Source organism: Chiloscyllium punctatum, chromosome 3, assembly GCF_047496795.1.
Source record: "Chiloscyllium punctatum isolate Juve2018m chromosome 3, sChiPun1.3, whole genome shotgun sequence".
Lineage (NCBI taxonomy): Eukaryota > Metazoa > Chordata > Chondrichthyes > Orectolobiformes > Hemiscylliidae > Chiloscyllium > Chiloscyllium punctatum.
In genome coordinates this window covers 94,371,987-94,398,895 of record NC_092741.1, presented here as the reverse complement: position 1 = coordinate 94,398,895, position 26,909 = coordinate 94,371,987, and the positions used below count along the sequence as shown (strand labels likewise).

General features: G+C 41.9%; 1 long non-coding RNA gene across 1 annotated transcript in view; it reads left to right on the top strand.

The window, feature by feature from the left end:
* The first annotated feature begins 603 nt into the window (after positions 1-603).
* Positions 604-26,909, top strand: part of LOC140463024 (uncharacterized) — a 53,630-nt gene continuing 27,324 nt past the window's right edge. The window contains exons 1-2 of the long non-coding RNA XR_011954577.1: positions 604-705; positions 21,521-21,589. This is a non-coding gene — a long non-coding RNA (uncharacterized lncRNA). The remainder of the gene's footprint in view (positions 706-21,520; positions 21,590-26,909) is intronic.

Here is a 26,909-nt window from a genome sequence, read left to right as displayed (position 1 = left end):
TTTCATTCTGGATTAGTGGTGCTGGAAGAGCACAGCAGTTCAGGCAGCTTCGAAGCTCCTTGGATGCTGCCTGAACTGCTGTGCTCTTCCAGCACCACTAATCCAGAATCTGGTTTCCAGCATCTGCAGTCATTGTTTTTACCTCAACATTTCATGTCATTTGAAATCATCCTTTCAGTAAATAACTAGAAATAAGATTATTTGTAAAGTTGTTGGTCTCTATAGACACCATAACACACACTCCGTCAAAATGGATTAGATGCCATCTTAATTTAAGGGATACTAATCCAGGACAGGTAGATGTGTTGTAGTAAAATTAATAAAACGCAAAATTTAGAAGTAAGTCAATCAAACTTATTAAACCAAAAGCTTTTGGGAGGGGCAGCGTGATTCTGACCTGAACAACGGGACTTGACGATACCATCTCTACCCGAACAGGTACAGCAGTTTTTTTATAGCCTCAAATCTCAATGACGTGTCAACAAGACAGTTTCTTGTGTTCTGCGCATGTCTGCAGAAATCACCGGTTTGTTCTGCGCAGGCGCAGAAGGTGATCGCTTTTCCACGAGCAGCGCACCACGCCTTTGTGTTCTACGCATGCGCACACATAGATCGCTGTTTCCACGCGCAGGGTACCATGCCTGTGTGTTCTGCGCATGCAGAGATCACTGGTTCCAAAAACGGTATACCACGACATTGTATTCTGTAAGTACTTCTTCTTTAGTTAGTTCCTGTCTTCAAGTGGAACTAGGTGACAGATTAGCCGCGATCCCCTTAAAAAGCACAATAACGTTGAGAGGCTGAGAAATCTACATCATTTCTATGGCCAGCCTGGCAAGCTATCTATCTGTGTTGACTATAAGTTGGCTGAGTTGTAATTATGTTTTAGGTCCTCAACCCTTAACACCTCAACCCCTTCATTGCCTCCATGTCTTCTCTTTCCCCTCCAGTATCACCCACCCTAGCCCTTCAATGCCCCATATGCATTCCCCATACCCAGACTCACAAACTCCACCATGTACAGAGCCAATGAAATTTGGAAAATCTTTGAAGTGGTCCTGAAAGTGACAATGTAAGTGAAGCTTTGGAAACCAACTTTAAAAACATCTTCAGAGCTTACAAATTCCTGAAAGTATCAATCAACCACAGTGACTTATATCATCATTGTAAAATTATTTCATTTACTCCTTCATTTTAGTCTTTTATAAATCAATACAAAAATAGCTTTTTCTGATAGGGGTGCCAGATGGCTTCATTATAAATGCTTAACCGAACTCCAAGAGTAGCTAATGTACTTAGATCAGCATGAGATGTTGACATAACAACAGAAGAAAGTGTGATTTTTTTTAATGACATCACGATTATCTTGAAATAAGTAATTCTTTCTTTGAAGTGGTTTTTCAATGTCTGTGTTTATTTATACTTCAATTTCAAAAGGAACATTGAATGGCTGTTCTCCTTTTTGGTTGCCAATTTGAATCTAAAAGTCCCACCTGTTTCATGATGTCACTGAATTGCCATTAGTTATGTTTTCTATCGGAATAGGACAAACTTCAACAAAATTGCAAAAAGGATGGGTTTATTCCTGCAATGGTACTGAATGGAACAGAAGTTTTCTGTGTGGAATGGTTACCTGCACACCTAATCTGCACTGGCCAAAAATGCTAGTCGAAAGAATGAAGCATATTGACTTTGATACCATCTTTCTGAAATTCAAGTGAAATTCCAACCAGATCTGGACAATATCTAGGCTTGGGCTTACAAGTGGCAAGTGACATTCACACTACATAAATGCCAGGCTATGACCATCACCAGTAAGAGACAGTCTAACTATCGCCCTTGACATTCAATTACTATCACTGAATCCCACACTGCCAACATCTTTGGGGCTACCATTGACCAGAAACTCCACTAGACTCACAACACAAACACAGTGGCTACAAGAGCAGATCAGAGGCTAGGAATACTGTGACACATAATTCACCTCCTGTCTCCCCCCAAGTCTGTCCACCATCCATAAGGCACAAATCAGGAGTGTGCTGGAATACTCCCCACTTTCCTGGATGAGTGTAGCTCCAAAACTACTCAAGAAGCTTGACACCATCCAGGACAAAGCAGCCCACTTGACTGGCACTACAAGCATTCATGCCCTCCACCATTCATGCCCTTCAGTAGCAGAGTATATACTATCTTCAAGAATGCACTGCAGAAATTCACTAAAGATCCTCAAACAGCACCTTCCAAACCCAAGACCACATCCTCTAAAAGGACAAGAGCAGCAGATACATGGGAACATTACTACCTTCAAATTCCCCTCCAAGCCACTCATGATCCTGACTTGGAAATATATTGCTGTTCCTTTACTGTCACTGGGTCAAAATCCTGGAATTCACTTCCTAATGGCATTGTGGGTCGACTCACAACAAGTGGACTGCAGCGGTTCAAGAGGACAGCTCACCACCACCTTCTCAGTGGCACTAGGGACAGGCAGTAAATGCTGGCCAGTCAGCCAGCGATGCCCGCATCCCACAGATGAATCAAAAAAAAATTTGAGAGCAACATCTTACAATTTTCGATCATAGCAATGTTTCCCACAAATCTGTAGAATGCCTTTAAGAGACTTTTACTTTTTTTGAAAAGCTTATAACTTCTGTCAATGTATAAATCCTTATTAAAAATAATCATTGAGAAAGTTATTTGCTCGTACTGGGACAATATCAGTTTTATCAATAAATTATTATAAATTTATTGCTGGCTAGTTTGGTTATTAACACTGTTAATGGCCTTCATTAAAAAGTTAACAACTCTAAAACATTCCTTAATCTGACTATAGTGTTTTGGGTTCACTGCATTACCTGAATTTAATTGTGTTACTTATCATATTTCTTTTAATATTACATGCAGTATTTATGATTCCTCAATAACCTGGAAGATACATTAGCTGCTGTGGGAATTTGCATTACTAATAACAAATAAAGAAGTATTCATTTTGCGCTTCTGAAGCATTTACTAGCATTGTACTAAGATTGTTTGTCATTACGGTAGCGAAGGATTAACTCGTTCAATGGGAGCAATATTTACTTGTCCCCAGCATGGATTCATAGAGAACATAATTTTTTGTGATTGATGCCTCAGTATATCGCAGGTGAAATGCCAATGCCATTCCTGCTTGTTACCAGCGATTTTCGCATTAAGGAGGAAAGACATGAGCAGGAATCTTGCTATTCTTTTATTCATTCACGGGATGTGGATCTCAAAGGATGTTTTGCTCAACTCAAATTCTCTGCCTTTTTGAACTTCTGTACTTTTTGAACTTGGGACGTGGTGACACCCGCAGAGCTGTTAGGAAGGGAGTTTAAAGATCGTCTTCAAAGAAAAGTGAACGTATAATTTGACTTATACTGCAGTTACAGCTGACTACATTCTTCAAAGAAATACTATCACCAAGGTCCCAGATTAACAGATGATGTGGTCGTGTTTGTTGCAGGTGAAAAGGCATGGGGGAAACAAGGGTCTTGTCAAATTAATTTGCATGAATTTTCCAAAATCACAGAGTAAGCACATTTCTAAAATGTTGTTCAGAGGATTTCATATCAATGATCAAAAAAGAATCAATGATTTGATTAAAAAAAACAGCCAAGTAAGATTCCCACTCCCACATACCTTGCTTTTTTTTTGCAGTCCTGTATTTGTTTTTGGGCTGATTTTTAGAAATTGTTATTCTGCAGCTGAACTGGGAATTCAGCTCCCCTCCCTGTAGGAAACCGGGTCTTGAGTTGTTGTGCCCCTCCATACTCCTGCCCAGTTCTGCTCTAAGAATTATCATTTGCAAGCCCTTCAGAGCTTGATTTTCCTGGGCAGGTGTTTTCATAGTTGGTACTTGCAAGATTTGAATGAATGAATTGTCTTCATCTTCCTCTGTTTTTGCTTGGCTTTAGCCTTGCAATGGAGATCAAAGAGGGCTGAATGACAAATGTCAGCAGTAACAGCTGAGGGACACCTCAAGGCAACATCATGTTGCCTTGAGGTAGTTCAAAGTGACAAGAATGTAACGATGGTCAGAAACCCTGTGTAACCTGCTCCCCAGCCTCACCATTTCCCATGCCCTTGCTCACACATCAGTGTCTATGTCATATATGGTGACATATTCCATTGGTGTGAAAAAACCTGAATAAATGGTTTGAGTCATTTTCCTTCTGTTATGAATAGTCCTATTTTGTGAGCGCGGTGTTTACCGAATATGAAGTCAGTTGAAGGATTGACACAGCTTACAGGTGGGAGTAAAAGGCTTCACTTGTGGGGCAGAGGCCAATTAATTTAGTTAGGCACTAAAGATATTTTGAGTTGACCTGTTCAGAGATATTTATGCACACATCCAGAGCAGATCTGGCTCAGAGGTAGGGATACTGCCATTTTGCTGCAGGAGCCTCTCAAACATCAAGCAAACTGATGTTCAAAATGTTTTGAGATTTTCTATACTATCCTATTCTGAAGTGTTTTACACACCAGTGGAGGAGATGGGACCTGAACCCAATACTCTGGCTCAGAGGTAGGAGCATAATAACTACACCACAATAGCCCTTAAAACAGCCATTAAACATATTTTTAATCCATAATCTACCTGATTAGAGACAGTATTAAATGCCTCGTGAGCAGGTGACATTTGAATCCAGATCTCTTGGTTCAAAGGTAGGAATAGGAACACTGCATCACAAATCTCCTTTAAATCAGGCCCTGGATTTTTAAGAATTATTTTTTACTTCACATGCTTTTCCAATGAACCTGTTCAGCGATGTTATGACACCACTTGCGGTAGGTCAGACTGGAACTTGGGCCTTCTGCTCCAGGGCTACGAAAACTGTCACATTGCTACAAGACAGTGCTTAAACAGTCACTGAACCTTTTTTTTAATTAACCTGTTCAGAGATGTTATTACACACCTGTAGAGTAGCCAGGACCTGAACCCAGACCTCGCGGTTCAGAGGTAGGGACATTACATGGACCCCAAAACATGCACTAAATTATTTTCAAAGCAACCTGTTTAGAGACTGTTTACACTCCTCTGGAGCAGCTAGGACTTGAACCCAGGTCTTTGGTCCAGGATTATGGAATTGAACCTAGGCTTTCTGGTCCGGGGTTAGAAATATCATCAGTGGGCCACAAGAGGGCCCTAAAACAGACACTGAACCTATTTATCTAATCAACCTGTTCAGGGATGCTATTATACACCTCTGGAGCAGGTGGGACTGGAATCCGGGTCTCTCACTCCAGGGATAGGAACACTACCACTGTACCACCTTTAAACAGGCACTAAATCTCTTAAGTTACAGCAGTTTGATTTAGTGAGTCATGGTTGATCTTAATTGCTCATTATTGTAATTTGAATGGACCTGAAGTTGTTACAACTGAGACACCTACAAGTTCAGTGCTTTAGAGCTGATTAGATGCATTTTTTTATGGAGCCGTATATGTTAGCTTCACTCATGCACTTCAATTGTAAAGTACGAACTGGTCTGGCACATTATTCAGTCGCAGTCACCTCAAGAGAATGCAAGGGACCGATTGCAAGAGGATGTCCTAGTGGAGAAGGTTTAAAGGAGAGGAATACACTCTAACTGCAGGAATAAAGGAGAAAATTTCATCCTCCTTTTTCCTCTTCCTTCTGTCTGTCTCTCCTGTAGCTGTTCTTCTCACTCTGATCTCCTGCTTCCATCATTCATCCAGATGAAGGGGCATTGCCTCGCAACCCGCTGGTGAACGATCACCCCTTTTCTCCTGGTGACTCCTATAGTGTACAGTGGCCAGCTTCATACTATTTAGGTAAAATACTCAGAGATTTGCGAGAATAAATGCAAACATGTTGATGAACTTTTGACAAACTCTCCCAAGAATTCTTCTAAAGTGCTATAAAAGTCCACTTCAAAATTCCAACAGTAAATGAACTGCAAAAGGTAATAATAGCACTGCTTAAAATACTCCATAACAACTTGCTTGGGACAAACTGGGTCTTTTAGATTAGATTAGATTACTTACAGAGTGGAAACAGGCCCTTCGGCCCAACAAGTCCACACCGCCCCGCCGAAGCGCAACCCACCCATACCCCTACATCTACCCCTTACCTAACACTATGGGCAATTTAGCATGGCCAATTCACCTGATCTGCACATCTTTGGACTGTGGGAGGAAACCGGAGCACCCGGAGGAAACCCACGCAGACACGGGGAGAATGTGCAAACTCCACACAGTCAGTCGCCTGAGGCGGGAATTGAACCCGGGTCTCTGGCGCTGTGAGGCAGCAGTGCTAACCACTGTGCCACCGTGCCGCCCATCTTCTAGCCTAGAGATTTAGACATGACCATTGCCACAAGAGACCTATCCAAAAATCCTCTATCATTTCCTGAACATGTACTAGTAAACACTTAAGTGGAAAAAAAGACACACTGTGAGGCAGATCCTAGTATGAAATCAACAAGATTTATGAGAAACAGACTGAACTGAAGTTTCAGTTTAAGACCTCATCGTGGTCATTACTGTATCTGGGAAAAATGCTCCACAATCCCTATATCGAGTGAGACTAAAGTCAAGAACTCCAATTGTTATTTTGTTAAATCACTTCTATTAGGAAATCCAGTAAGAAAATTTGAAGATAAAGCTTCTGGAATGAAGAATTTCTGAGCTGCAATTCTAGTACAAGTTCAAAAATTAAAAAGTAATAAGAAATAAGAGTATGTTAATGGATTTTTAGGCATTCAGTAGTAAGATAGTTTGAATAATTTAAGTTCATTATTGAATAAATAAATTAAGGGAGTATTGCAGCAATAACTAGTATGATTAGGAATGATGAATGTTTAAGTAGATTATTTTAAATCAATTCTTAATCTAGAAACTTCAAATCAAATCTCTTTTAAATCACTTTACTGAATAGTTGCAATTTTTCCTCTGATTTATTTGTGAAATTAAATGACTAACTGAACATTTGAATTGTTAGTGAATCTCTAGAAAGAAACTCATCAGTCATAGTCAAACAATATCAAGTTTCTCAGCAAGGGTACACATAGGCAATGAAATTCAGTTCAGGTATATTCAATTGTTTGGAGTTAAAGGTTTTGTTTCACCCTGAAGTGTAGTCCTCAGCAAGTGTGCACACATTTGGTCAGGCATTATTTTGGTTAGGGCATTAACATTGCGCTGGAGGTATTCTACTGCAATTCATAGCTGGCAGATGGTATACTCAGTGTGTAATGCTGATTGACGCCTGCACTGCCATTTTGGAGCCCAACGGTCCATCGAATGTGGTATCTTTAACACATGTTCAGCATTAGGTTGGAACATAGATCATGACGAGACAGTACAGGAAAGAGATAGCTTAGTAGCATGATGTAAATACAATCATCTCTCCCCCTCAATGTCAGAGGGAAAATGAAGGAGCTGGTCACTGACTTCAGGTAGTGGAGTGGAGGGCATGCCCCTGTTTGTATCAATGGTGCTGAGGTGGAGATGGTTGAGAACTTCAAGTTCCTAGGAGTAAATATCACCCACAATCTGTCCTGGTCCATCTATGTCAATGCTACAGTCAAGAAAACACAGCAGCACCTTTACTTCCTCATGAGGCTAAGGAAATACAGCATGTCCACAGTGATTCGTACCAATTTTTATAGATGCACCATAGAAAGCATCCTATCCAGATGCATCACAGCTTGCTATGGCAATTGCCCTGCCCAAGACTGCAAGAAACTGCAGGGAATTGTGTACATAGCGCAGTCCATAGCACAAACCAACTTTCCATCCATTCATTCTGTCTATACTTTCCACTGCCTCAGAAAAGTAGGCAACATAATTAAAGACCCCTGCCACACCACCCTGTTCCACTGGGCAAAAGATACAAAAGTTTGAAAACACATATCAAAAGATTCAAGAACAGCTTCTTCCCCACTGTTATCAGACTTCTAAAAGCATCTCTCAAATTAAGGTTGATCTTTCTCTGAAACTTTTCTATAACACTAGGTTCTGCATTCTGCTCTATCACCCTGATGTAGTTATTAAGTTATAATTTGCCCGTATAGCATGCAAAACAATACTTTTCACTGCATCTTGATACGTGATAATAGTAATAAATCAAATAGGTGTGACATGCGTCGACCACTTTTATTTAAAGGGACTAACAATTCCTCACAGCTTAGTTGCTGATTCATTCCTATTTATTGAAAAAAACAGCAGATGCTGGAATCCAAAGTAGACAAGCAGGAGTCTGGAAGAACGTAACAAGCCAGACAGCATCAGGAGGTGGAGAAGTCAATGTTTCGGGTATAATCCTTCTTCAGGAATGGAGGTGGGAGTAAGCGGAGCTGCAGTTAAAGAGAGGTGGGGGAGGCTTGGCTGGGAAGAGGGGCAGAATGGTGAAGTAGTGATAGGTGAATACAGGTGCTGGGTATGACCTCGTTGGTCGATGGGAAGACCGAATCCGGTTGGTAGCTGGAAGGAATGGTCTGTAGCTGGGATGGAAAGGGGGAGGTAGGGGTGGCAAGGTTATTTAAAATTGGAAAACTTCATGTTGAGTCGTCCAGGCTGTAGGCTGCCCAGGTGGAAAATAAGATGTTGGTCCTACAATTTGTGGTCTGATTCACTGTAGCAATGGAGGAGCCCGTGGATGCGCATGTCAGAGAGGGAGTGGGAAGGGGAATTGAAATGTGCAGTGACCGGGAGATCAGGCTGGCCCTTGCTGGCCTAGCAAGGCATTTCGATAGAAATTATCCCATTTTGTAGATGCAACATGGGTCCATGCAGGGCGGGTCATGCTGAACAAACCTTTTTGAATTCTATGAAGATATTACGAGCAAGGTGGACAACGGGGACCCAGTGGATGTGGTGTACCTAGATTTCCAAAAGGCCTTCAACAAGTTGCTACATAAGATAAGGATGCATGGTGTTATGTGTAAAGTATTAGTGTGGATAGAGGATTGGTTGACTAACAGGAAGCAGAGTGGTGATAAATGAGTGCTATTCTGGCTGGCAATCAGTGACTACCGGTGGACCTCTGGGATCGGTGTTGGGACCACAATTATTCACAATTTATATAGATGATTTGGAGTTGGGGACCACATGTAGTGTATCAAAGTTTGCAGATGACACGAAGATGAGTGGCAGAGCAAAGTGTGCAGGGGACTGTGAAACTTTGCGGGGAACATAGATACTTGAGTGAGTGGGCAAAGGTCTGGCAGATAGAGTACAATATTAATAAATGTGAGGTCATCCATTTTGGTAGGAGTAACAGTATAAAGGACTTTTATGTGAATGGCAAGAAGTTGCAGCATGTTGCTATGCAGAGGGATCTGGGTATCCTTGTGCATGAATCACGGAAGGTTGGTCTGCAGGTACAATAAGCGGTTAGGAAGGCAAATGGAATTTTGTACTTCATTGCTAAAGGGATTGAGTTTAAAAGCAGGGAGGTTATGTTGCAGTTATAGGGTGCTGGTGAGGCCACACCTGAAGTACTGTGTGCAGTTTTGGTCTCCTTACTTAAGAAAGGACGTACTTGCACTAGAGGGGATACAAAGGAGGTTCACTTAGATTGATTTCAGAGTTGAGGGGGTTGACTTATGAGGAGAACCTGAGTAGAGTGGGATTATATTTATTGGAATTCAGAAGAATGAGACGATCTTATAGAAATGTATCAAATTATGAAGGGAATAGAAAGGATAGAAGTAGAAAGGATGTTTCCACTGGCACATGAAACTAGCACAAGAGAGCATAGCCTCAAGATTAGAGCGAGCAGATTAGGACTGAATTGGGAAGGAACTTCTTCACCCAGAGGGTTGTTAATCTATGGAATTCTTTGCCCAGTGAAGTAGTTGACGCTACTTCAATAAACGTTTTTAAAGCTAAGATAGATTTTTTTGAACAAAAAGGAATTAAGGGATACGGTGAGTGCACGAGTAAGTGGATCTGAGTCCAAGGAAAGGTCAGCCATGATCTTATTGAATGGCGGAGCAGGTTAGAAGGGCCTGACGGTCTACTCCTCGTTGTTATGTTCTTATATTCTTTGAGATGCTCAGCGAAACGTTCCCTCAGTTTATGCTTGGTCTCACCGATATACAGAAAACCACATTGGAAGCATCGAATGCAGTAAACTAGGTGGAGGAGAGGGCACCTGAACCGCTTGGCCTTCGCTTTGATTGTGGAAGTGTAAGGTAGTTTCCAGAGTTGTTCAAGTTTGTACTGTGTGCATGGAATGGTGTGATATCTGCTGACAGATGTTGTCTTGACTTTGATGATTCTGTCAGACATGATCCCTCTTGGAATACAGCATGGATAGTAGGACGAACAGTGGTAACAAACAACAGAACATACTGCTGGAAGTAGGCTGTGAAGAAGTCTAAGGAGAAGGAGTTTGAGTAAGGGGTATTATTTGCTGAGAATGTTCAGGGAGCAATTCTCTCATTTTAACCTCAGTGTGAAACAGAGGTCAGAGTTCCCTTCTTGCGGTGAAGTTGCTCTTGATGAACCTGAAAGCTGCAGGCAACTCCCCTTTATCCAAGCATTCCTCAACCCTAAGAACAATGATCCCATTACTCAAATCTCTTTTTTTTTTCCAAAGGAAATTCAGCGAGCCAGGGAATATCAAACTCAAAATTCACCCTTCTCAGAAGTTAAAATCCAGGCCTATATGTGAAAATTCAGTTGTCCTACAGGGGGAAATAACTCTACACCCTGAATGTCCAAGTGCAGTTTAACTAGAAGAAGCAAGTTATGCTGGCCAGTGCCATGCCTGAGATAGCAGTTGAAGGGTTGAATGGTCTCTTCCTGTTCCTATTTTCTATATTTCTTTTTTATTCATTAACAAATTAGGACATTGCTGACTCAGCCAGCATTTATTGCCCAGATGGCAGTTAAGAGTCAACCACATTGGTGTGGGTCTGGAGTCACATGTAGGCCAGACTAGATAGGAATGGCAGTTTCGTCCCTTAAGGGATAAGTTAACAAAATGGGTTTTCCCATATTTGATAACAGATTTATAGACATAATTAGACTCTTAAATCCAGTTTTTTATTGAATTCAAATTCTACCATCAGCTGTGGTGAATTTTGAGCCCAGGTCCCCAGAATGTTACCTAGGTCCTGGGTCTGTGGATTAATAGCCCAGTGATAATACCACTTGGCCATCATCTCCCCTTTTAATGACGGTACCCTATTTCTGTACAGTCTACAATATCATCCACATTTCAGCCATAATTTTAAACCAGTTGGTGGTTACTATGTTTGAAAGACTATCCTCCAGTCATGTGGCTCATAATTCCTGCAAAATGTAGGATTGAGCAAAGGGGATTTTTCAAAACTTTTTTTAAAGAACGGGGTGGCAGTTGGGCTGAGCTCGGGGAGAAATACACAGGCACAGAGATAGCTGTCTGGAACCATTTTTCAACCTGAAAATCCAATTCACACCTCAACTCTAAAAGAACAATCAACCAGATCTAACATTCTAGACTGAAACTATTACACAGCAGGCTACTCCCAACCCAGGCATTATGGAACCCGTACACATACCAGACATTCAACTTCAATCAATGTTCATTCAGAGAGATATCAACCTCAATTAAAATGCATTTACACATGCTTTTAACAGTCAGGAAGCCAGTAACAATAATAAGCACAGATTTGGCACAAAGATAAGAGACCTGCAACTAAAATAGAGGCATAGAGTCATAGAGATGTACAGCATGGAAACAGACCCTTCGGTCCAGCTCACCCATGCCGACCAGATATCCTAAATTAATCTAGTCCCATTTGCAAGCACTTGACCCATATCCCAATAAACCTTTCCTTTTCATCCAGCCATCCAGATGTCTTTAAGTATTGTAATTGTACCAGCCTCCACCACTTCCTCTGGCAGCTCATTCCGTACATGCGCCACCCTTTGTGTGAAAAAGTTGCCTCTTACGTCATTTTTACATCTTTCCCCTCTTACCCTAAACTTATGCCCCCTAGTTCTGGACTCCTCCACCACATCCTGTCCATGCCTTTCATGATTTTATAAACCTCTAAAAGGTCACCCCTCAGCCTCTAATGCTGCAGGGAAAACAGCCCCAGACTATTCAGCCTTTCCCTATAGCTCAAATCCTCTAACCCTGGCAACATCCTTGTAAATCCTTTATGAACACTTTCAAGTTTCACACTATCCTTCTGATAAGAAGGAGACCAGAATTGCAGGCCCCAACCTCTCCCTGAGAGCAACTCCCGCAGCTATCTCCAGAAGAGGCATATCAAACAGTTGTCTCTCTGAGAGCTATCCGCTGGCAGTTATTCCCAGGTGTTGTTCCAAATAGTCATCCCCTGAAGGAGAATTCAAACAGCTAATTCCAGCAGCTATTTCCAAGAGCTAAATCCGGAAGGGCATCCCAACTGCAATTCCGAAACCTACAGGCCTGTTCTGTACCAGGGGAACCAGCAGCAACCATTCACGACTAGCAGACCTAAGAACTAACAACCTCTGAAGATCGCCAACCCAACCGACACTGCAAGGCTTCAGATAGATCCTGAGGTGAAATCCGGCTCGCAAAACGTAGAGAAAACCAAGTACTCACCCGATAAATCCAATACGCGTCCTACCGCATCAGTGGATTCAACCCCGGCTGATGACCTACACCATCCGAAATCTTCAATGAAGTACTGATTACAGCAAGTGGGAACAGTCATGTATTTCAAAATCATGAGTCTTTTCCCCAGTGATGAGCTTAAATTCCCAAAACCCCAAAGTTTCCAACCTAGCTAGCAGGGAGGGGAAGGTGGATGGTGACAGTGCAGGTACTGTGAGGGTAGGAAGCCTGATTAAAGTGTCTCTGATTAAATCATGATTGATGGAGATTGCTGTTAGCTCCCATCCATGGACTCCATTTACACAGCTCATTGCTGTGGAAAGGCTGCCAATATCATCAAAGACCCATCACACCCCAGTAACAATCACCTACAACCTCTTGCGTCTGGCAAAAGAAAGAGAAGTTTAGACATGCACACGCGTACACACACACACACACACACACACACACACACACACACACACACACACACACACACACACACACACACACACACACATACACACACACACACACCAGCAAGTTCAGAAACCGCTTCTTCCCGGCCATTATTAGAGTGACGAATGGACTTTCTAACTTCAAATAACGTTGCTCGTGCTAACGTTGATCTCACCTAGCACATGTTCAATGCAATCGTAACCTGTATGCCTCTGTCAAAGTTTTTTTACAACCTCTGATCTGCACATCTTTACTTACAATGGTCTGATAGGAGAACATGAGGACTGCAGATGCTGGAGATCAGAGTCTGAGTGTGGTGCTGGAAAAGTCAGACAGCATCTGATGAGCAGGAGAATCAATGCTTCAGGCAGAAGCCCTACATCAGGAATGAGGGGTTTGGGTGGCAAGGTGGCACAGTGGTTAGCACTGCTGCCTCACAGCGCCAGAGACCCGGGTTCAATTCCCACCTCAGGCGACTGACTGTGTGGAGTTTGCACGTTCTCCCCGTGTCTGCGTGGGTTTCCTCCGGGTGCTCCGGTTTCCTCCCACAGTCCAAAGATGCGCAGGTCAGGTGAATTGGCCATGCTAAATTGCCCGTAGTGTTAGGTAAGGGGTAGATGTAGATGTAGGGGTATGGGTGGGTTACGCTTCGGCGGGGCGGTGTGGACTTGTTGGGCCGAAGGGCCTGTTTCCACTCTGTAAGTAATCTAATCTAATCTAATCTTATGATGATCATTTATATGCTGTGCCTGTACTGCTAATAATCAAAGCATTGCATTGCATTGTACTCTGATTCATGTGACAATCAATCAATCAATGGTTGGATAATGTCAACTAACTATTAGATTAAGTAATATCACATATCAGCCATTTCATGTAGGCTCTGGAGTAGCAAATGTAGGGAAAAAAAAATTGTTAGTTATACTTTCTTCAGATATCATCAGTTGACAGAAATGGTTTGCATGACAAAAGCTGGCAAAAAGGCAGATTACGATGCACTTGGTATAGAAACAGTGAAAATATAAGAAGGATGTTTATGTAAGAAGTGAATACTAATTATAAGAGGTTAAAAATCACACAACACCAGGTTATAGTCCAACAGGTTTATTTGGAAGCACTAGATTTTGGGGTGCTGCTCCTTCATCAGGTAACTAGTGGGGCAGGATCATAAGACACAGAATTTATAGCAAAAGATCACAATGTCATGCAATTAAAATGATATATTGAACAAACCTAGATTGCTGTTAAGTCTTTCATCTTTTAGAATCAGAGTTTGGATGAACTTCGGATCATTCGGGAGATGGAAGGGGTTATTCAGAGGAGTCACAGGGAGGTAGTTACTCCACAGCCACATGAAGAAGGTGGATGGGTTACCATCAGGAGTAGGAAAGAGAACCAGCAGGCAGTGCGGGACTCTCCTGTGGTGGTTCCCCTCAACAACAAGTATACTGTTTTGGATACTGTTGAGGGGGATGACTTACCAGGGGTAAGCAATGGGGCACAGGTCTCTGGCGCAGATTCTGTCCCTGTTGCTCAGAGGGGAAGGGGGTGGAGGAGCAGAGCTTTAGTCATTGGGGACTCCATAGGTAGGGGGACAGATAGGTGGTTTTGTGGAAACGAGAGAGACTCACGATTGGCGTGTCACCTCTCAGATGCCACGATGTTTCTGATCATGTTTTTGGGATCCTTGAGAGGAAGGGGGAGAAGCCCCAGTCTTGTCCACATAGGTAGGAAGAAAGGTGGGCATCTAAGGCAGAAATTCAGGGAGCTAGGATGGAAGCCTAGAGGGAGAACAAACAGAGTTGTTGTCTCTGGTTTGTTGCCTGTATCACATGCTAGTGAAGCAAGGAACATGTAGAGAGTGGAGCTGAACATGTGGCTGCAGGGATGATGCAGGAGGGTGGGTTTTGGATTCTTGGATAATTGGGGCTCTTTCTGGGGAAGGTGGGACCTCCACAAACCGGATAGCCTTCACCTGAACCAATATCCTGGGGCGGGGGTGGGGGTAGATTTGTTAATGCTCTTCGGGGGAGTTTAAGCTAATGCAGCAGGGGGATGGGAACCTGAATTGGACTTCCAGTGTGCAGGCGGTTGAGGGTATTTGAGGTCAGGGATAAGTTGACAAAGTCGCAATCAGGATATTGGCACTAACAATCAGAATGTTGATTTGAAATGTGTGTACTTCAATGCCAGGAGCATCTGGAATAAGGCGGGTGAACTTGCAGCATGGGTTGGTACCTGGGATTTCGAAGTTGTGGCCGTTTCAGAAACATGGCTAGAAGAGGATCATGAATGGTTATTGCAGATTCTGGGATTCAGATGTTTCAGCAAGAACAAAGAAGATGGTAAAGGGTGGGGGGAGGAGAAGGGGTGTATGTGGCATTGTTAATCCAGGGTAATATTACACCAGCTGAGATAATGTTTGAGGTCTCATCTACTGAGGTAGTTTGGGCTGAGGTTAGAAACAGGAAAGGGGAGGTCACCCTGTTGGGAGTTTTCTATAGGCTTCCGAATTGTTCCAGGGATGTAGAGGAAAGGATAGTAAAGATGATTCTTGAAAGGAGCAAGAGTAACAGGGTAGTTGTTGTGGGGGACTTTAACTTCCCCTGTATTACTGGGAATGCTATAGTTCAAGTAGTTTAAATGGCTCAGTTTTTGTTGAATGTGTGCAGGAGGGTTTTCTGACAGTATGTAGACAGGCCAACAAGGGGTGAAGCCATATTGGATTTGGTACTGGGTAATGAACCCGGTCAGGTATTAGATTTGAAGGTAGGTGGACACTTTGGTGATAGTGACCACAATTCGGTTATGTTTACAATAGCAATGGGCAGGAATAGGTATAAACTGGATGAAAGGCAATTATGATGTGATTAGGCAAGATTTAGGATGCATAGAATGATGAAAGAAACTGCAGGGGATGGACACACTTGGAATGTGGAGCTTATTCAAGGAACTGCTACTGCGGGTCCTTGATAAGCATATTCCTATCAGGCAGGGAGGTAGTTGTTGAGAGAGGGAGCCATGGTTGACTAAAGAAATTGAAGCTCTTATCAAGAGGAAGAAGAAGGCTTATGTGAGGATGAGGCATGAAGGCTCAGTTAGGTTGCTTGGGAGGTATACGTTAGCCAGAGAAGATTTAAAGAAAGGGCTAAGAAGAGCCAGGAGGGGACATGAGAAGTTGTTGGCGGATAGGATCAAGGAACACCCTAAGGCCTTCTATAGGTATATCAGGAATAAAAGAATGACTGGAGTAACATTAGGGCCAATTAAAGATAGTTGTGTGTGGAATCTGAGGCGTAGGAGAAGCGCTTAATGCATACTTTCTGTCAGTATTCACATTGGAAAAGGGTAATGTTAGTGCGAATATGGAGATACAGACAACTAGATTAGATGGTATTGCAGTTGACAAAGAGGAAGTTTTAGCAATTTTTGAAGATCTGAAAATAGATGAGATCCCTGGGCCGGATAAGATTTATCCTGTGATTATCTGGGAAGCCAGAGAGAAGACTGCAGAGCTTTTGATCTTTATGTCATCATTGTTGACAGGAGTAGTGCCAGAAAGCTGGAGGAAAACAAATGTTGTTCCCTTGTTTAAGAAAGGGAGTCGGGACAACCCTGGCAATTATAGGCCAGTGAACCTTACTTCGGTTGTGGGTAAGGTGTTGGAAAAGGCTGTGAGAGACAGGATTTATAATCATCTGGAAAGGAATAATTTGATTAGGGATAGGCAACACGGTTTTGTGAAGGGTAGGTCATGCCTCACAAATCTTATTAGGTTCTTCGAGAAGGTGACAAAACAGGTGGATGAAGGTAAAGTGGCTGATATTGTATAAATGGACTACACTGAGGTTTGATAAGGTTCCACATGGTAGGCTATTACAGAAAATACGGAGACATGGGATTGAAGGTAATTTAGCGGTTTGGATCAGAAATTGGCTAGCTGGAAGAAGACAGAGTGGTGGTTGATGGGAAATGTTCATTCTGGAGCTCAGTTACCAGTGGTGTGCTGCAAGGATTTGTTTGGGGCCAGTGCTGTTTGTCATTTTTATAAATGATCTGTATGTAGGCGTAGAAGGATGAGTTAGTAAATTTGCAGATAAAACTAAGTTGGCAGAGTTGTGGGTAGTGCCAAAGGATGTTTGGGTTACAGAGGGACATCAATAAAATGCAGAGCTGGGCTGACATGTGGCAAATGGAGTTTAATGCGGAAAAGTGTGAGGTAGTTCACTTCAGAAGAAGTAACAGGAATGCAGAGTACTGGGTTAATGGTGAAATTCTTAGCAGTGTAGATGAACAGAGACATCTCGATGTCCAGGTGCATAAATCCCTGAAAGTTGCCACCCAGGTTGATGGGGTTGGTCAGATGGCATATGGTGTGTTGGCGTTTATTGGTAGGGGAATTGAGTTTCAGAGCCACGAGGTCATGCTTCAGCTGTACAAGACACTGATCAGGCTGCACCTGGAGTATTATGTACAGATCTGCTCCCTGCATTATAGGAAGAATGTGGAATCTTTGGAAAGGGTTCAGAGGAGATTTACTAGGATGTTGCCTGGTATGGAAGGAAGGTCTTACAAGGATAGGCTGAGGGAACTGACGCTGTTTTCGTTGGAGAGAAGAAGGTTGAGAAGTGACTTAATTGAGACGTATAAGATAATCAGAGGGTTAGAGAGAGTGGACAATGAAAGCCTTTTTCCTTGGGTGGTGAAGGCTAACATGAGGGGACATAGCTTTAAATTGAAGGATGATAGACTTAGGACAGATATCAGGGGTAGTTTCTTTACTCAGAGAATAGGGGTGTGGAACAGCCTGCCTGCAATAGTAGTAGATTCGCTGATGTTAAGGGCATTTAAATGGGCATTGCCCTTGCATATGGATAATAATGGTATAGGTTAGACGGGCATCAGATTAATTTCACAGGTCAGCGCAACATCAAGGGTCAAAGGGCCTGTACTGCGCTGTAATGTTCTATGCTCTAATGGGTTGCAGCTTTCGGTTCATTAATATGTAAATCCCAGAACTACTTTTAAGTCACATTCTCGAGATAACCAAGCTTTTGTTTAAAAAAAAGTGCCATCTCGGCTCAGACAACGTATTAATGGTGTGAGGTTAGAATCTGTCTGTATTCCAATCTTGAGGCAGACTGGTTCTGTTTCCAAAGTAGGAATTATAAAATGTTATACAGATGGACTACCTGCATTGACTACCTCCAGGTTGTGTGCTTTTTGAGCAAAAACAGAATGTATTTGCAAATACAGTTCTGCAAATGCAAATTCACCCTATAGACTTGTGTGTGTGTGTGTGTGTGTGTGTGTGTGTGTGTGTGTGTGTGTGTGTGTGTGTGTGTGTGTGTGTGTGTGTGTGTGTGTGTGTGTGTGTGTGTGGAATGTAAGGGAGAGAGAGAGTGAATGTGTTCATCTGAGTGTGAGTGCACTTGGGACACTGTGTTTGCGTGTTTGCGTGCTTGGTAGAATGTGTGCATGAGTGTGAGAGGGTGTGTGCATGGGTTTCAGTGTGAGGGGAGTGTATGTGTGTGTGTATTTGAGAGAGTATGTGCATGATTGAGTGTGTGTGTGTGTGTGTTTAGAGGGGTCCCCGTAATGTGACATGAGCCCAAGGTCCCGTCTGAGGTCATCCTCATGTGTACTGAACTTGGCTATCTGCCTCTATTCAGTCACTCTGCGTTGTTGCGTATCACCATGTTCGCCTTGGAGGGTGGTGACCTGAAGATCCGAAGCCAAATGTCCCAGACCACTGAAGTGTTCCCCCAATGGGAGGGAACATCTGGTGGTGGTTGCACAGTGTCCATTCATCCATGATTGTAGCGTATGCTTGTTTTCGCCCATGCTTCAGTAAATCCTTGTTTATGGATATCGAGCAATAATATTATCAGCATGGCTAAAATTCTTCTCCAATTGAATAGCCTATTCATATTACCTTGAACGCAAACATCAGAAAAAGCCACTGGTATATACCAGTGGACATTTGATATCCATGGTGAGATATCCCAGCAAAGTGTCAATAACAACATTATAGCTACTGATGAAAAGATAGTGATAGAGATATATAGCTAATGTTAAAATAATCTAAATATATTAGAGTAACACTTCAATTTGCATACATGCAAACCTCAGTGAAATATTTCTGCTCATGCATAGAATTAATTATTATTTTTGTTTAATAGAAATATAACTTTTCGTGATTGATCACTACATGTAGATACCAAATATTTTTTCACCCAGTCCTGGAGTATACACATTGCATGTAGGATCCTTATATGGCGAGAAATTTAAGTATGATCGAGCAATCCAAGGATATGATTCTGCATGACTTGGTAGGCAATATCCTAGTGCCATATTCTTAATGAAATATTTGTAATAGGAATCTCTACAACAAAAACAAAAAAAAACCTCACCATGTTCTGTAAACAATGGAATAGACTGGTGGGATTTCACTCCAACAAGGACCTGGAGCTCTCCAACAAAACACAAAGCAGCTATCTACATAAACTTACATGGCCATTTAGTTCCAAGGCAACGTATCAATGACTCCCAAGAACAATCCCACAGTGGAACAAACTGAAATAGGAAATGGTCATAGCCACATTTCTCAAATTCTTCAAGGCCAATCTTTAAACTATTTTCATTTAACATTCCCATTATCAAGCCTTCCATTCCTAGCATTACCTGTAAAATCTTTTTCTGAACACTCTCCAGCTTAAAAACATCTTTTTGAGAACTGGACAATCAGAACTGGACAGAGTACTCCAGAGAGGGTCTCACCCAGGTCCTGTACAACCTCAACGTGACATACCATTTCAGAATCATGCCTGATTTAGCCAGCAGCCTCGATATAAATGTTAGTAGAATATGGATATTAATCATAAATTAATACAACTTAAGCAAAAGCAGAAAATAAGTGAGGGAGAGTCTCATCGTCAGAACTGCTTGATGTACATTTATGCTGTTGGTGACAGGCTGCTGACCTGTTTAAAGAATGTAAACAAATCTGAATACTTGTTTTGTCCATCTTATCTGTCACTAGACGCATGTGAGATCTTAAGTTCTATTCTGATTTGTCACTAATGTCCTTTATACAAAACTGATGCATACTTTATTAAAGTCTTAAGTTAATATATTAGCCATAAAATTTATCTTGAAGTCAAGTGATTTTAAAGTACCATTTTCAAAAATAAAATCGGCTGTCAGTGACAGTCCAGGATGGCCATTACTATACATTTCAATTTTATTTATAGTTTCTAACTTTATCAAATTACGAGAGCATTATTTCTTGCAGGAATTCAATTTTGTTGTTCAAAAGGAAATGTATTTTCTTATATCGGTATATTCCAATATACTGATGTAAGAAAACATGCAAGAGTTCTAACTGACTATAAGAGTTGGCACATCATGTTGAGATTGGACCGTATGTTGGTGGGGCCCTTTTATGGAGTATTGTGTCCAGTTCTGGTTGCCCTGTTATAGGAAAGATATTATTAAGCTGGAGAGGGCTCAGAAACGATTTATTGGGATGTTGCTGGAAATGGAAGATTTGAGTTATAAGGAAAGGCTGGACTTATTTCACTGGAGCACAGAAGATTCAGGGTGATATTGTATAGGTTTATAACATAACGTGGGGTATTGATAAAATGAATGGCAGGTGTATTTTCCCTCAGATGGGGTTTTCAAAACTAGAAAGCATATTTTTAAGGTGAGAGGAGAAAGATTTACGAAAGACATGGGGCAACTTTTTTACACAAAGTGTGGTTCATGCATGGAATGAATGTCCAGAGGAAGTAGTAGATATGGGTACAGTTACAATGTTTAAAATACATTTGGGTAAGTTCATGAATAAGAAAGGTTTGGAAGATATGGCCAAGCGCAGGCAGATGGAATTAGTTTAGTTTGGGATTATAGTCGGCATGGATTGGTTGGACCGAAGGGTCTGATTCCGTGCTGTATGACTCTATGACTTAATTCCTGTAGTGGATTTAAAGTTTGATTAGCCTTGGAAAACAATTCAAATGAGAAATTCTTGGAAAGGATCTTCTTACTGAGTCCACATGCAGTCACACATTAATGTCTAGTCCTTAACGCTAGTATTGTTACTACCAAAGCAATCATTAATCGTCAAATGGTTCTACCTGCTAAGCTAACAGTGATTTTATACTGCCATTTAGATATGTTTCCTATAGAGTTCATTGGAAGCATCTTAGCTCATACGTAATATTTTCATACACATATCTTCATAACGAGTTTCCCAGTGACTGAGCTTTGTGAATGTTTATCATTTTCTGGGCATGTATAATCTATTGAGGATTACCTGCTTTCTAATTCACGTATGAACTGACAAGCATGGCACAGGAGACCATTTAATTTCTTTCCCATTGGATTTAAAGATAGGTCAATAGAAACTCTGAGCACAGTAGGCCTTTATTAATGTGTTTTTTAATCTGTTTTGGAGGTGCTAATTATTTGGTTCTCTTTCTTTGTCAGCTACCTACCAGTTAACAGCAATGCTGTCCCATAAACATGCCATTTCTGACATGGAACAATTATGTTGAGGTGAGTTATTGCGACCTAGGAATCATTTTCCTTCTGATTTGTTCTTTCTGTCGAGGAACACACTTAGCTTTTCTTGCCATCAATATGATATTCACCAATAAGTAGCCCTGTTTAACTGGCAACCCGCTGCTGCCTAGCAAGAAAGTTTCAGTGCTGCTTGTCAAAAGTATAAGAGATGGAGTGGAATATTGCCCACATCAAGATTGGCCGCATAGGACTTCTCATCCAATTTTGCCACAAATCTCACCAACTAACGACAGGAAGAGAAAAGGATGAGATTCTGAAGGAGAATATAGAAAGTTAGACATGAATTTAAAAGGAGGTCCTCGAGGGTAGTAATAACTAGATTACTCCTGGTGCTACAAGCTAGTAAGGGTAGGAATAGGAGGATAGAACAGATGAATGCATGGCTGAGGAGCTGGTGCAGGGGAAAAGGGTTCACATATTTGGATCTTTGGAATCGCCTCTGGGGTAGAAGTGACCTGTATAAGAAAGACAGAATGCACCTGAATTGGAAAGGGACTAATATACTGGCAGGGAGATTTGCTAGAGCTGCTCAAGAGGATTTAAACTAGTAAGGTGGGAGGTGGGACCCAGGGAAATAGTGAAGAAAGAGGTCAATCTGACACTAGTAGTTGGGAAAAGGAGCGAGTCAAACAGTCAGGACAGGTAGGGACAAAGCAGAGAACGAGGTAGGACTGATAAGTTAAACTGCATTTATTTAAATGCAAGAGGCCTAACAGGGAAGGCAGATGAACTCAGGGCATGGTTAGGAACTTGGGACTGGGATATCATAGCAATTACAGAAATGTGGCTCAGGGATGGACAGAACTGGCAGCTTCATGTTCCAAGTTACAGATGCTATAAGAAGGATAGAAAAGGAGGCAAAGGAGGAGGGGGAGTGGAATTTTTGATAAGGATAGTATTACGGCTATACTGAGGAAGGATATTCCTGGGAATACATCCAGGTAAGTTATTTGGGTGGAACTGAGAAATAGGAAAGGGATGATCACCTCATTGGGATTGTATTGTAGATCCCCAATAGTCAGCAGGAAATTAAGAACCAAATTTGTAAGGAGATTTCAGTTATTGATAAGAATAATAGGGTGGTTATGGTAGGGGATTTTAACTTTCCAAGCATAGATTGGGACTACCATAGTGTTAAGGGTTTAGATGGAAAAGAATTTAAGTGTGTACAAGAAAATTTTCTGATTCAGCGTGTGGATGTACCTACTAGAGAAGGTGCAAAACCTGATCTACTCTTGGGAAATAAGACAGGGCAGGTGACTGAGGTGTCAGTGGGGGAGCACTTTGGGGCTAGTGACCATGATTCTCTTAGTTTTAAAATAGTCATGGAAAAGGATAGACCAGATCTAACAGTTGAAGTTCTAAATTGGAGGAGTCGAAGAGTATGTTGGTGGAAAAGCACACAGCTGGTCAGGCAGCATCCGAAGAGCTGGAGAGTTGATATTTCGAGCATAAGTTCTTCATCAGGATTAATTCTAAACTCCAGCATCTGCAGTCCTCACTTTATCCTAAATTGGAGGAAGGCCAATTTTGACGGTATTAGGCAAGAACTTGCAAAAGTTGATTGGGCAGGAGATGTTCACAGGTAAAGGGATGGCTGGAAAATGGGAAGCCTTTAAAAATGAGATAATGAGAGTCAGAACACAGCATGTTCCTGTTAGGGTGAAATGCTATTAGTTGTAGGGAATGCTGGATGACTAGAGAAATTGAAGTTTTGGACAAGAAAAAGAAGGAAGTCTGTGTTATGTATAGATTACGGAGATCGAGTGAATCCTTAGACGAGTATAATGGTTACAGGAGTATACGTAAGGGGGAAGTCAGGAGGGCAAAATGGGGACATGAGAGCTTTGGTAAAAAGGGTTAAGGAGAATCCAAAGGGATTTTATAAATATATTAAGGACAAAATGGGAACTAGGGAGACCATAGAGCCTCTCAAAGATTGGCAAGGCAGCCTGTGTGGAACCACTGGAGATGGGGGAGATACTAAATGACTAATTTGTATCAATGCATACTATGGAGAAGAATATGGAAGATATAGAATGAGGGGAAACAGATGGTGACATCTTGAAAAATATCCATATTGCAGAGGAGGAGGTGTCTTAAAACTCATAAAAGTGGATAAATCCCTCAGACCTGATCAGATGTGCCCTGGAACTCTGTGGGAAGCGAGGGAAGTGATTGCTGGGCCCCCTGCTGAAATATTTGTATCATCGATAGTAACAGGTGAGGTGCCGGAAGACTGGAGTTTAGCTAACGTGGTGCCACTACTAAAGAAATATGGCAAGGACAAGCTAAAGAACAATAGGCTAGTGAGCCTGGCATTGGTGTTGGGCAAGTTGTTGGAGGAAACCCTGAGGGACAGGACTTACATGCATTTGAAAAGACAAGCACTGATTAGGCATAGTCGACATGGCTTTGTGCGTGGGAAATCGCGTCTCATGAACTTGATTGAGTTTATTGAAAAAGTAACGAAGATGATTGATGAAGGCAAAGTGGTGGGACACAATCTACATGGGCATCAGTAAGGTGTTCAACAAGGTTCCTCATGGTCGACTGGTTAGCAAGGTTAGATCTCATGGAGTACAGGGAGAACTAGCCATTTGGATACAGAACTGGCTTGAAGGTAGAAGACAGAGCATGGTGATGGAGAGATGCTTTTCAGGTTGGAGGCCTGTGACCATTGGTGTGCCGCAAGGATTGATGCTGGGTCCACTGCTTTTTGGTATTTATGCAAATGATTTGAATGTGAACATAGGAGGTATAGTTAGTAAGTTTGCAGATGACACCATACTTGGTGGTGTAGTGGACAGCGAAGAAGGTTACCTCAGCGTACAATTGGATCTTGGTCAGCTGGGCCAATAGCTGAGGAGTGGCAGATGGAGTTAAATTTAGATAAGTGTGAGGTACTGCATTTTGGAAAGGCAAATCAGAGCAGAGCTTATACACTTAATTGTTGGGCCCTGAGTAGTGTTGCTGAACAAAGAGACCTTGGAGTGCAGATTCATAGTTCCTTGAAAGTGGACTTGCGTGTAGATAGAATAGTGATGAAGACATTTGGTATGCTTTCCTTTATTGGTCAGTACATTGAGTATAGTGGTTGAGAGGTCATGTTGCGGCTGTACAAGACATTGGTTTGGCCACTTTTGAAATATTGTGTGCAATTCTGGTCTGCCGTCTATAGGAAGGAGGTTGTTAAACTTGAAAAGGTTCAGAAAAGATTTACAAGGATCTTGTCAGGATTGGAGGATTTGAAATAACGGGAGAGGCTGATCAGGCTGGGGCTGTTTTCCCTGGAGCATCGGAGGCTGAGGGGGTGACCTTATAAAATCATGAGGGGCTTGGATAGGGTAAGTAGACAAGGTCTTTTCCCTGAGGTGTGGGAGTCCCTAGGCTTAGGGTGAGAGGGGAAAGATTTAAAAGGGACCTAAAGGGCAACTTTTTCACGCAGAAGGTGGTGCGTGTATGGAATGAGCTGCCAGAGGAAATGGTGGAGGCTGGGACACTTACACCATTTAAAAGGCATCTGGATGGGTATATGAATCGGGATATGGGTCAAGTGCTGGGAAATGGGACTCAATTAGGTTAGGATATCTGCTTGGCATGGATGAGTTGGACCGAAGTGTCTGTTTCTGTGCTGTACGTCTCTATGACTCTATAACCCACATTGTTCAGACTCTTCTAAGATTCTCTGGTTAACTCTGCCTTTCTGTTCATAGTTGCTGCTAGACCTGTTGTGTTTCTCCGGTACTTCCTGTTTTTTGTCATATTGGTACCCTGAAGCTGAAGACAAAAGTTTACTCCAATTAGCCTAGAGGGAAGAATGACCTCAAACCCCAAGAACTGTGCGAATCTAACCAGGACATATTTTAAAAATAAATCACCATACGGCTAAATTTATCCATCTATAGCTAAAATAATGGTACAATGGTGCTTGAAAAACTAAAGGAAAACTGAAGAGTATTGCTTGCTTACAATATAATTGCAAAAGTGATTTAATGATAAATTAGGCTTTCCACTGCAAAAGCTTATGGATGGTGTATTTTCTCAACTTAATTGGAAGATTGCAGCTAGTGTCTAAGGATTACAAAAACAGCCTCAATTTACAAAAATAGACTTTCAAGCAGCTATGTTAAAGGTACACCATCCCCATTAAAATACATGTGCTCACCATTTCTTTTTTATTGGACTTACTTTATCATGTTTCATTCTTATTGACTTGTGGAATTTTTAAAATTAATTCTGCTTGGTAAAGTGGAACTGATGAGGTAAAGAAAATTATGATATGAAAAGAATGTGAGCAAATCAGACTCAAATCAGTTCACGATCACCTATTATCCCCCCTCTCTCAGGCTGAGATTAATCCCAAATATGTACTGTAACCATTCAGCAGTCATTTTACTCCACTTAGTCTATTTCACAATTATTACTCAGCAATGCTCTGAAAACAGTGCTGAGGTGTAATTATAGTCTTACACCCTTTCCCTACCTAGAGATACTCTTTAAGCAATGAGACAATGAACAGAATATTACCAGAAATTGGCTGCCACTTTTATTGAGTTTTATGAAGAGTTTCTCTTCATGAAATCTTCCTAGTTTTTTGCTGCAATCCTCCAAACTTACCTCATCAACTGGTTACCATAACACCATGGCACCCGGCCATTTGTCTGTTGCTAGCTGGATTCTCACTTATTGTCACTGGAAGTACTTGCCTTTGCTGGGATATCCCGGGGATCACTGGTAAAGTGACATTTTAAAAGGCTATTGTGTAACCAGTCAAGTGTTGTCCTGCACAATTGAAATGACAGACAAGGCAAAACTAGTGCCGAGCTTTGCGGATAGGGACCTGGAGATCTTGACAGTTGGACTGATGCAAGAGAGGGGCATCCTCTTCCCCCAGGACTGCCAGAGGATGCTGCAGCACCAGACCCTTTCAGCCTGGTTTGAGATTGCCACAGAATCATTGTAGTCTTTCCACATTTGGAGAATAAATCAGCAGTGCCATCAGGAGGTCAATGATCTGCTCTGCTCTGCCAGAGTAAGTGCCATTATCTTCTCTCTGCTACCCAACACTCAATCAATCTCTGCTACTGCATGGAATATCCACTGAGGCTCATGCTCTATCCCTCTCACTATTTTTTGCAACATTTTCCTTCATATGCTGTTCCATCCCAGTCCCCCAACCCTTAAGGCCTGTATGGCCTCTATGCTGCATTTCTCACTTGCTTCGACCTCCTCACCATCTTTCCCCTAAATGCAGCGGTACCACCCAAACTCATTACAATCAGTCCCTCCC